At 41.9% G+C, this 12,371-nt stretch overlaps 1 pseudogene; it reads right to left on the bottom strand.

Moving 5' to 3' along the window:
• Positions 1-10,424: 10,424 nt before the first annotated feature.
• Positions 10,425-12,272, bottom strand: LOC123820096 (annotated as a pseudogene).
• Between the last annotated feature and the right edge of the window lie 99 nt (positions 12,273-12,371).

Genomic DNA, 12,371 nt, shown 5'->3' with positions numbered 1-12,371 from the left:
CTTTTTAACAAAGCTCATACTATTCCTGAGTGGCTACAATGTGGAGTGACTTGAAATGGTTCCAGAATTTGGGTTTGTCATGAATGTGTTCTCTGGTTGGTGAGGGTGGCTGGGATAGGCCTAATCATCTCTAGGACCCATGTCAGCTCTGACTAATATGAGCAAAACTATGTTCAAACTGACCTAATGCAGTAATGGAAGCAGAGGGTGGACTATGTATATCTTTTCCTTACAGTTATCCTTCCTGCCTGGAGACATTCAATAACCTTTCCTCAGAGCAGCCAGAGGGGTCCCTTGTTTATCCTGAAAGGCACCGTTTGGTTCTGTTCTCTGATCTTGTGTAATTTAAAAATTTTTTTCAATTACAGTTTACATTCAATATTACCTTATATTAGTTTCAGGTATATAGTATAGTGGTTAGATAACCATATACTTTGCAAAATGTTCCTCCTAGTATTTTCAGTACCCATTTGGCACCGTACATAGTTATTATAATATTATTGATTATATTTTTTTCAAAGATTTTATGTATTTATTTTTAGAGAGAGGAGAAGGGAGGGAGAGACAGAGGGAAACATCAATGTGTGATTGCCTCTCTTGTGTCCCCTTCTGGGACCTGGCCCGAAACCTAGGCATGTGCCCTGACTGGGAATCCAACCTGTGACTCTTTTGTTCACAGGCTGGTGCTCAATCCACTGAGCCACACCAACCAGGGCTGATTATATTTTCTATGCTATACTTGTTCTCTGATCTTGTTCAATTCTGTAATACACTTTCTTTTTTCCTCTGTCATGGGGAGACTTAGCTTCTTCTGTTCCTTTCATGTTTTTCTATCCCAAACCACCCAAATACTCCCTTGTCAGAAAGTCTGTCTCATAAGCTCACTCTCACCCTGAGCAAACAGACTCGGTGAGGGGGTGGAGGGATGAGGCTTCCTTCTAATATCAGGTGTTCCTGGGTGGTGAGGAAATACATAGCCTTATGTTCATCACAGTTCAGCTGTCCAGTCTCCTTGCTGCCCTGCTTGGATCTGTGGTCTGAAAATAAGTTGATTTGTTTGGGGCATCTCTCTCATGTAGTGGAAAACTGTTGGGAATTTAGTTAACAGTCACAGGTCATTTCTGATACACGTAAAGGGAGTTGTTGAATGAAAAAGTTACAGAGAACCACACAGATTCATTTTCCCCTCAGAACGAATTTGGACAGAACAGTTGGATCAAATCAATTTTTGGAACTAAAGGTAAGGGGAAGTCTAAAATGTTTTTGATTAAATTGTTTGATTAAATTGGGGATGTGACTCTTTTTGTTCTTGAATTTACTGTATTTTGCCAGGTATAAAGCACACTTCTTTGCCCAGATTTTTGAGGGAAAAATGAGACACATTATACATGGGTAGTACTAATTCCATATTTATATACATGTTTCTAACTCTTTTATTATTATTATTTTTTAGATTTTATTTATTCATTTTTAGACAGAGGGGAAGGGAAGGAGACAGAGAGGGAGAGAAGTATCAGTGTGTGGTTGCCTCATGAGCACCCTGTACTGGGGACCATGTGCCCTGACTGGGAATTGAACTGGTGACCCTTTGGTTCATAGTCCATGCTGTATCCACTGAGCTACACCAGTCAGGGCTGTTTTTAATTTTTCTATTTGTGCTTACACGTTAAAAGTGTAACTCTAGAAAGCAATAACGATATCCATATGCACAATAATACCCTGGAATATGATAATTGGTTTTGTTGAATTTACCTGAACTTATAATGAAAGCAGTTTCAGCCAGTGCTTCAACAAAATGAAAGAAAGAGTGAGTGTTGTTATCCACAGAGTAAGATAGATGATGCCAATTGTTATCCACTTGATAAGATAGATGATGCTGACTTGATTACTGTAGGGTGAACAGTGCAACATTTCTCTCTGTACACTTTAGTTGGGAGAAATTATTGGAAAATCCCTTGGAAAATGTCAAAATGGTTTTTGTACACTGCAATCTTTAAGCTAAAAGTTATGAAATATGCTAAAAAGCATGGCAGCAGAGCTGCCAAGAGACACTCTGGACCTCCTCCCACAGAGAGTGTCAGCAGGTTGTGGGACGACAGGAAGAAACACTTCTTCAGATGCCAAGACAAAGAAGGCAATGCGAGGGAAGCCTCCAGAATGGCCAGAGGTGGAGCAGGAGGTGAAGACCTGTGTTCTGGAGCAGTGCCAAACTGTGATCTCTGTTTTGTCCTAGATGATACAAAGAAGGTAAAAGGACTGCACTAGAAAAAAACATTGATGATTTCTCAGGGACACCTAAATGGTGCTTTAACTTTATGAAGAGAGAAGGTTTGAGCATGAGGACATGAATGAAACTTGCTGCCAAACTTCTAGCAGCCTATGAGAATCAAGTTGTGGAATTTCATTCTTATGTTATCAATCTTTGAAAGACTTAGAACTTTGAGCTGTCTCAAATCACCAATATGGTTGAGGTTCCACTCACCTTTGATGTGCCATCCAAGAGAACTCTGGACATCAACGAGCAAAGACAGTGGCTGTTAAAACTAGTGGTCATGAGAAAACACATTTTACTCCTTTAGCCTGTTATGCAGATGGCACAAAACTACCACCTATGATCATCTTTAAAAGAAAAATGTTTCTGAAAGAAAAGATTCCAAGTGGAGTTATTGTCCATGTGCATGAAAAAGGATGGACGAATGAAGAAGGCATGAAAATCTGGTTTAACAAAGTCTGGTCATGAAGGCCTAGAAGATTACTTAAAAAACCAGCTTTGCTTGTTTTTGATCACTTCAAAGTCTGTGTTACACAAAGTGCAAAAGCAATCGCAGCAGACTTGAAAACTCAACTTGCTGTGATAGTGGGCTAGCCAGCCAACTGCAGCCTCTTGATGTGTCAGTAAACAAGCCCTTTAAGGCCCTAATGAAGAAAGAGTGTACATCATGGATGCAGTCAGCTGGTAACGATTTAACACCTATAGGAAGGATCAAGAAAGCATCCATCACCCAGGTTCGTGATTAGATCCTAAGATTGTAGAATGGTGTCAAGAAGGAAGTGGTTGTGAAATTGTTTAAAAAATGTGACATCAGCAATGCTATGGATGGAACTGAGGACAGTGAAATTTACCAGGATGAGGAAAGTGACTCTTCAGAAGACACTGGTAATGTAGAAATTGAAGAAGACCATACTTCTGATATGGACAGCGCTGAAGAGTTCTTGGCCTTCTTTAATATGTAAATATAAATTTTCTACTGGTACATAAAATTTCTTGAACCTTGTATCTGTTCTTGTGTTTTGTAATTATTTGTTACATAAAATTTCTTGTACTATAATATATGAAAAAATAAATGCTAAAATTCCTTTATAATACAAAGAAACAACTAAATATAAATAAATAAAAAATTGAACTAAAGAATTAAAATGAAAGATTGGGCCAAAACTTTTCCCTGAAAGTTTGGGCCAAAAATGTGGGTGTGCATTATATATGGCAAAATACGGTATATTTTTAAAAAACACCCTACAAATAACTTCTCTCTGGAGAAAAATTTCAATCCATAGAGACCACATTAGACCTCACTGTCTTTCCCAAGTAAATAAGATGCTACAGTGGTTTCTTGGTAAGCGTGGGTCTAGTCATAATTGGTAGTAATTAATGATTATAGCAGCTAACACATATTCAATCCTGTGTGTCAGTATACTAAGCACTTTATTCAAATGATCTCATTTACTTTCCACTGTCTGTAACTCTATGGTGTAGGTACTATTGTTATGCCCCTTTAGAGAATGAGGATTTAATAATCTATAAAGGATCTTGGGCTTCAAAGTTGGTCTTGATTCTGGCGCATCAAATTCATTTCCCTATTAGTTGAAGAGTGTAAATGCAGAACTAAGCAGGGGCCATAGACCTGCAGGGGACTTGGGCCTGTACTGACCGAAAGCTTTCCATGGCATTTTATTGATTTCTCTGAGAACCGTCTGTCCTTTTTGTCCACCTGTCACTACCCAACATTTTCACCTCTGACCTCTGTCCCTTCTGCAATAGGATGTAGTCCAGCAATATAGTCCTTACCTCATTAGCCCAGCTACTATAGTTCTTCCATTCTGACTCTGCCCTGCCTGATCATCTGTGTCTTCCCCTGCAGTGGTTGCCTACTTACCCTGTGGCCTGTGGGATTCTCCCCTAGCCCAGCTGCAGAGGAGAGGTGGGTTCATAGTTTCTCCTTTGCTGTCATCAGGGCACTAGGCACTGGAAGCCTTTTAAAAATTGCAGGCTTCTTGGTTAAGAACAGAGCCTGGATTCAGATGTGGGTCCCAGTCCTGGCTCTGGTACTCAGCTGAGGGATCTTGTGCAAGTTTCCTATTTTCTCTGAACCTCAGGGTTGTAAGGGATTAAATAAAATAGTTTATGTAAAAGCTTATCATAGTATCTGGCACAGAAGGCTAAATAAATGGTAACTGGAAACCTCTGCTTTTATTTCATTGGGGATTGGGAAGGAGGGATTGGTTTAGTCTGCTCCCCAGACTTCATAGCTTGTATAATAAGGTGTATATATATGTATGTGTGTGTACACACACACACACACACACACACACACACACACACACACACATTTTATATACTTTAATAGGGAGTTTATAAAGTCCTTGAAGTGCTTCCATAGACTCCCTAGGTGTCTGGAGCTCTACTTAAGAACCTCTGCTCTGGAGAAAAGGGTCATCACCGTGAGTTTAGGATTTCAGGAGGTGTTTGGGTTACCATGGAGGACTAGGGGATGGACTTCATCTTCAGGATGTTTCTGGGATGCTGTCCTTTGATCTCAGTGCTTCTACCTCAGCCCTTTGGTATGTGTACATCTTAGGGGCCTCTGGCTAGAGATAGAATTCAGGCCCAGAAGCTGCTGGCTGCAGTTCAGCCACCACACTCAGGGAAATAGGGAAACTTCAGCAGGTCTGAGGGGTTTGGGAACCCTGGCTAACAGACTCCTCGTAGCTATCTAAAAGGCCTTGAATCTGTATTACTAAAATGAATGCCTTGGGAAAAACAGTACCAGTCATCTGTACAAATAGATGAGCTGCATTATGACTGTATCCCAGGATTGTGGGAGTGGCAATATTTCTTGTGTACAGTATATTAATACTACAAACTGTACTGAAGACCTTGTATAGCTTTTAGCAGCTTGTACTATTAGCTAAGGCAGAGATACCAAGGCACCAGAACATTTACAGGACATTTAACTTCAGATAAACTGCCCAGTGAATGTCTTCAGCGTAGGTATTGCAAAAGCATTCAATTTTATTTCCCACTAATCAACAATGCTATCTCATTTAGCATATCAATATTAAAATAAAAATGAATGGAAGCATAGGTAAACACAACTTGCCTGCTCACACAACCGTAGCAAAAAACAACTAAAATAGAAAACAATTATCACTTAGAATCATCAGCAGACTGAATTGTATGGAAGTCTGACAACCAAGGAATTAAAGAAGTCATGTTCATCCAGATGGGTTACGAGGGGCAGAAATGCAGAGACATGGAGACACATAACAGACAGCTGCACATCTACACATGGTGGATAACAATTGGGAGGGTTACTTTGGGAGAGTGAGAGATCCCAGCCCCACACCAGACCACCCAGCCCAGGCTTCCAGTGCCAGGAAGGTAAGTCCCCATAACTTCTGGCTGTGAAAACTAGTGGTGGTTGGGGTGGCAGAAAAAACTGCAGGATTCTTGGGAGTTTCCTCTTAAAGAGCTTGAAATGGATTTAGGTTAGGCAGACTTGCTCCCTCTGGGCTCCCATGCACCAGGGCAACAGTTGGAGGGGCACCAGTGGCACATGGAGAGAAACTGGAATGGCTGGCATTAGGGTAAGTGCAAGGAAATAGCTTCCTTCTGGACAAAACTCCAGAGGCCAGGCAGTGGCCATAGTCCCTTTTCTGAGCCCTCCCTCACAACGAGCCAGAGTAGCAACACAATATGGGACACATCATCAACCTGGTTCTCACAGGTTGCCCCGCCCAGGTGATTACCTAAGGCTCTGCCACCTCCAACATACAGGTGTGCTTTTCTACAATAGACCATGCTACTAAGACAGGGAGTCAAAGCAGCTCTACATAATACATAGAAACAAACACAGGGAGGCTGCCAAATTGAAGAGACAAAGAAATAGGGCCCAAATGAAAGAACAGAACAAACTCCAGAAAGATAACTAAACAAAAGGGAGGTAAGTGATCTAGCAGGTGCAGAGTTCAAAACACAGGTTATTAAGGATGTTCAAGGAACTCATAGGATACTTCAATAGCATAAAAAGGATCCAGGCAGAAATGAAGTTTACACTAAGTAAAATAAAAATTTACAGGGAAGTAATAGTGGATGGAGTGGATAAAGTGGAGAATCAAATCAATGATTTGAAACATAAGGAAGAAAAAAACATTCAATCAGAACAGCAAGAAGAAAAAAGAATAAAAAAAAAGTGAGGATAGGTTAAGGAGCCTCTAGGACAACTTCAAACATACCAACATTTGAATCGTAGGGGTGCTGGAAGGAGAAGAAAAAGAGCAAGAAATTGAAAACATATATGAATAAATGATGAAAGAAAACTTCCTTAATTTAGTGGAAGAAATAGACATACAAGTCTAGGAAGCAGAGAGAGTCCCAAACAAGACAGACCCAAAGAGGACCACATCGAGACACATCATAATTAAAATGCCAAAGGTTGAAGATAAAGAGAATCTTAAAAGCAGCAAGAGAAAAGCAGAGAGTTACCTATGAAGGAGTTCCCATAAAACTTCCAGCTGATTTCTAAAAAGAAACTTTGCAGACTAGAAGAGACTGTTAGGAAGTACTCCAAGTGGTGAAAAGCAGGGACCTACCACCTAGATTACTCTATCCAGCAAAGGGCACTTACAATGGAAAGGCAAATAAAGTGCTCCCCAGACAAGGCAAAGCTAAAGGAGTTCATGACCAAGCCCTTATACGAAGTGTTAAAGGGACTTATTTAAGAAAAAGAAATCAAAACTATGAACAGTAAAGTAATAAATTCACAACGATCAACAATTGAATCTAACAAACTAAACAAACAAACATAACAGAAACAATCATAGATGTGGAGATCATTTGGAGGGTTACCAGTTGGGAGGAGGAAGGGGAAGAACAGGGGAAAAGGTGCAGGGATGAAGAAGTACAAATTGGTAGTTTCAGAATAGGGTGATTTTAAGAACAGTATAGGAAATGGAGTAGCCAAAGAACTTATATGCATGACCCATGGATATGAACTAAGATGGGGTTGCTGGAGGGAATGGGGGTATCAGGTGGGGGGGGCAAAGTGGGAAAAATTGGGATAACTATAATAGCATAGGCAATAAAATATATAAAAGTAAAATAAAAATGAAAATATTTGATAAGAAACTCCAACCAAGGAGAGACTGTACTACAGAAAGTATAAGAATATGTAGGATGTAATGAAGGAAAATTTTGAAGAGTGAGATGACTATCTCTACATTCTTTGTTCAGCCAGGCTACTCATTGACCTTGACTAATCGCTCTTGTAGAAGAACAAATGTAAATAATGACTTGGAGGAGCCAAAAATGTATGTGAGATATTGAGGTATTTAGGCCTCATGCCACCCCCCTCCCAGGTGGGCTATTGTTGACATTGTTACATTGTTACTAGAATAAATTACCTTTCTTTGTTTATTTTATTCAGATTTTGAGTGGAGTCTTCTCAAGATACAGGGCCCACTGGCATAAAAAAATAGACCAGAACCATGTAAATCATATTTGTGAAGCCAGGTTGTAGTATTTCCTCCATTGGGGATTTTTAAAAAAATATATTTTATTGATTATGCTATTACAGTTGTCCCATTTTCCCCCTTCACTCTCCTCCACCCTGCCCACCCCTTCCCACCCACATTCCCCCCCTTTAGTTCATGTCCATCTGTCATAAGTTCTTTAGCTTCTACATTTCCCATGCGATTCTTACCCTCCCTTTGTCTATTTTCTACCTATTGTCTATGCTACTTATTCTCTATATCTTTTCCCTGCTGGCTCCTCCTCCCACTTCCCTGTTGCTAACCCTCCATGTGATCTCCATTTCTGTGGTTCTGTTCCTGTTCTATTTGTTTGCTTAGTTTGCTTTTGTTTTAGGTATGGTTGTTACTGTGAATTTGATGTCTATTTTTACTGTTCATATTTTTATCTTCTTTTTCTTAGATAAGTCCCTTTAACATTTCATATAATAAGGGCTTGGTGATAATGAACTCCTTTAACTTGGTCTTGTCTGAGAAGCACTTTATCTCCCCTTCCATTCTAAATGAAAGCTTTGCTGGATAGAGCAATCTTGGATGTAGGTCTTTGCCTTTCATGACTTGGGATACTTCTTTCCAGCCCCTTCTTGTCTGCAAGGTCTCTTGAGAAATCAGCTGACAGTCTGATGGGAACTCCTTCGTAGGTAACTATCCCCTTATCTCTCGCTGCTTCTAGAATTCTCTCCTTCATTTTTATGTTGGGTTATGTAATTATGATGTGCTTTGGCGTGTTCCTCCTTGGGTCCAACTTCTTTGGGACTCTCTGAGCTTCCTGGACTTCCTGGAAGTCTATTTCCTTAGCCAGAATGGGGAAGTTCTCCTTTATTATTTGTTCAAATAACTTTTCCACTTGTTTTTCCTCTTCCCCTTCTGGTACCCCTATAATTCGGACGTTGGAACGTTTAAAGATGTCCTGGAGATTCCTAAGCCTCTCCTCATTTTTTTGAATTCTTGTTTTTCGTTCTTTTCTGTTTGGTTGTTTCTTTCTTCCTTCTGGTCTCTTCCATTGATCTGAAACCCAGTGTTCTTTTCATCACTGTTGGTTCCCTGTGCATTTTCCTTCATTTCTCTTATGGTAGCCTGCATTTGTTCATCTAATTTATGACCAAAGTCAACCAATTCTGTGAGCATCCTGATCACCAGTGCTTTGAACTGTGCATCTGATAGGTCAGCTGTCTCTTGGTTGCTTAAAAAAACTGGCTCTGGGGCTTTTAATTCTGTTTGAGCCATCTTTTTAATTTAATTTTTATATTTTTTCTTTGGTCTGGTCGTGCTTGTTACGAATGAGGGGGCAGAGCCTTAGGTGTTCACCGGTGCGGGGCACCCCAGTCGCTGGGCTGTGATGTTGTATGTGGGGGCGGGGTCTGAGAGGGGACAATGGTGCCTGCTCCGCTCTCTCTCGGACTTCAGTCCCCTTTGCCGCTTCCCACAAGCAAATTGGGCCCCTCTGGTGCTGGCTCCTGGGCAGGTGGGCTTGTGTACTTTCTCGGACTCTGTGGGTTTCCCCAAGGAGCCTCCTGTGAGGCTGAGAGAAGCTCCTGGCCTCACCTCCCACAGGTGTTTTCAGTCGGTGCCTTCAGGCTTTGTTTCCTGGTGCTGGGGTCCCTGGGTTGTGCGGTCTGTGTCGCTGCCCGTTTTCACTTAGTCTGTCTGCGCGAATGTGTGGCTTCGGACAGCCAGCTGCCTTGCGTGCCTCACTGGGTCTGCTCGTTGCCTCCCACGCCCAGGGTCTGCCACCGGTCCGTCAGCTGCCCCTGCGCTTCTGGGGTCCGCCAACTGCCGTCTGCGCCCTGCGTGCCCACGTCTGCTAGCCACCGATTTTTCCTGCTGGGACCCCTCGACCCCTCTCCGTAGGCCTCCAACTCCGCCCCTCTTTAATGGTCTGGATGAGTGGTTGTCAGACTTCCGTTCAGTTCATTTCTCTCTGTTCTGGTTGTTTTTTTGTTTCTAAATTCTTGTCTTTAGTTTTGGTTGCTTGAGGAGGCACCGTGCAACTACCTATGCCTCTCCATTGGGGATTATCCTCTTTTATCTTGGCCCCATCATAGCCTGGCAAGGCAGCAGTTTTATTAAAATAATGCAGTTGAATATGGATGGTTACTTCACCTACAGCTAAGAAGACAAATTTATCGAGTTCTGCTGCTGTAAAAGAAGGTAGATACCATGTAACAGAGCTGAACTGGAAACTGACACTGAGCAAGTGAATGTTTTCAGTGAGAGCATGGGGAATAGACCTCGAACAGTTAATAACACATCTTAAGTCAGAGCTGGAGAAAAGGGTTCTCAAAGCCCATTGGACTTTATGAATTGGAGTAATCTATATTTATAGTTAATCTGTTAATTCTTTTTTTTTTTAAGCAAAAAAATAAAGTCTGCTTCCAGGGAATGGGCTTTGGGTTATTTTATTTTATGTATTATTATTATTTTTTAAAGATTTTATTTATTTTTAGAGAGGGGAAGGAAGAGAGAAAGAGAGGGAGAGAAACATCAGTGTGTGGTTGCCTCTTGTGTGTCTTCTACTGGGGACCCAGTCCACAACCCAGGCATGTGCCTTGACTGGGAATCGAACTGATGATCCTTTGATTCACAGGCTGGCGTTCAATCCACTGAGTCACACCAGTCAGGATGGCTTTGGGTTGTGGAGTCTCCTAATGATTCGGGTTCTCATGCTTCTGACTCAAGAAGGCACCAGTAGGTGAACATTATAGAGGCAGTTGTCAAAAGACTCATAAAATCAGTGACATACTCAAATGCCTGAGAGTTCCCTGTCACAGCTGCTGTCTACTCAAACCTCAGTGAAGGGAATGGCCAAAGCAGGGAGGGAAGTGGGAAAGGAGTTTAGAAGTCCAGGATTCTGGGCCACTCACTATTCACATTTTTTGCCAGTTCTATTTTGCAAATTTATTTTGAGACTATTTCAACTTCCTCAATTTCTAGAAGGCAGCTGGGATATGGACATTTAAGGGGCTCCCTTAACAATTTAAACTAGGTCTTGCCCTTTATCGCAATCCTCTCCTTGACTCTTCTCGGATGCTCTGCGGCAACGACATCTTATTTAAGAAGGATTGGCATCACCGCTAAGTCCCCCTCTCTTCTGTGTCCTGCCTCTGCCTTCATGTATATCATCCAAAGGTAGAGTAGGAAAAAAAGGAAAAGGACTTAGGCTTGTATTTGAGGCTCAGCTCTGTTCCATGGAAGCTATGTGACACTGGGGACATTTAACCTCTCTGGTCTCAACTCCATCATCTGTCAAATGGGCCTAAAATATGTACCTCCCAGACTGAGGACTAAACAAGTGTGAACTCAATAGGGCCAGGTACGTGTGTAGCCCAGCACTCATCAATCCTAGTTTCTTCTGCCAAACGCTAACCCTAGTGAGAATTTTCTCAAGCAAGCCCCTTTTTCCTCCTAGCCTTGGTTTCTTATGTTTAAAATTAGGGCCTTGTGCTAGATTACCCCTAAAGCCCCTCCCTGTAAGATATGAAGCTTCTAGCTTCAGCTGGTTGGCTCTGTCCTCAAGGTCTTTTTTTTTTCCCTAAGACCAAAATTGACAGATGTGTTTTCTAAAGCACAAGAGATTCTTTGCATCCATGCCTTAACCCATGAAGTAAGTTTTTTTTAAACATTAGTGTTCTATTGAGAAAAGTACACAAAATCACCTGTGTATATACCCTCAGATGAACATAACAAGTAAGCATCCTCATACCTTCTGTTACCTTATAAAAGCTTAATTTCTTTGGAGTAATGTCTTTCCCATTCCAACAAGTACCTCAGTTGACTTAGCTCTTTTCCTCCAGGCTCAAAATAGAATCAAACTCCTCTTGGGTGAGGGGCTAAGAGTCTCTGGAGAGTGAAGAGCACCATATTTTCTAAAGGGATGGTAGTGGCTTTGTGAGCTTGGCGATGGGTTTTGAGCTCAGCTGGGGAATGAAACACTTTATCATCCGAGCAAACTACATCACCACGGACCATTTGGGGTTGTCTGTTTTGCTGGGTGGGTCATAATAGGGATAGCTTTTCTCAAACTGTGTGTGGTCTGGGTAAACATCCTTTACAATCTTCGTAAATCCTGCAATGCCTGCCTCTTTGCAGTTGCTGTGGTAGAAGGCTTCTTTCTCCAGCTTCATGGCTCTAAGGAAGTTCTGGGCCTCCTACTTTTGAACACCGTGCCAGAATGGTGTCTGCTGGGGCTGTGCTTTGAGATCCTCAGTGCTGAACTTCACATCTGTTCCATTCTCTGGTTGTTTTTCTGGCTCTGACTTCATCAACCAGTAAGTTGCTAAGAATCTTCCCACATTTTTAGGGGCTGAAGTCTTTTGAATGCTGGAGTTCTCCACTTTCGCTGATACCTCACCTGGGTTCTTAGTCTTGGTACACTTTTCTGCTGGTCCCTTCCTGTCTAGCCCAGCAGCCCCAGACAGCCTCTTTCTGGGTGTCAGCATGGTCTCCCTGCACAGGCTGAAGAGCTGAAGATTCTGGAATTGACTGAGAGATACAAGAGGCAGCTCTGTGAGTGCCCCTGGAAACCACTCTGCAGACACAGCCCCACCCCCTAAAGTAAGTTCTTT

Source organism: Phyllostomus hastatus, unplaced genomic scaffold, assembly GCF_019186645.2.
Source record: "Phyllostomus hastatus isolate PE091 unplaced genomic scaffold, TTU_PhHast_1.1 phas_contig_34, whole genome shotgun sequence".
Lineage (NCBI taxonomy): Eukaryota > Metazoa > Chordata > Mammalia > Chiroptera > Phyllostomidae > Phyllostomus > Phyllostomus hastatus.
This window is presented reverse-complemented; position numbering and strand designations above follow the sequence as displayed.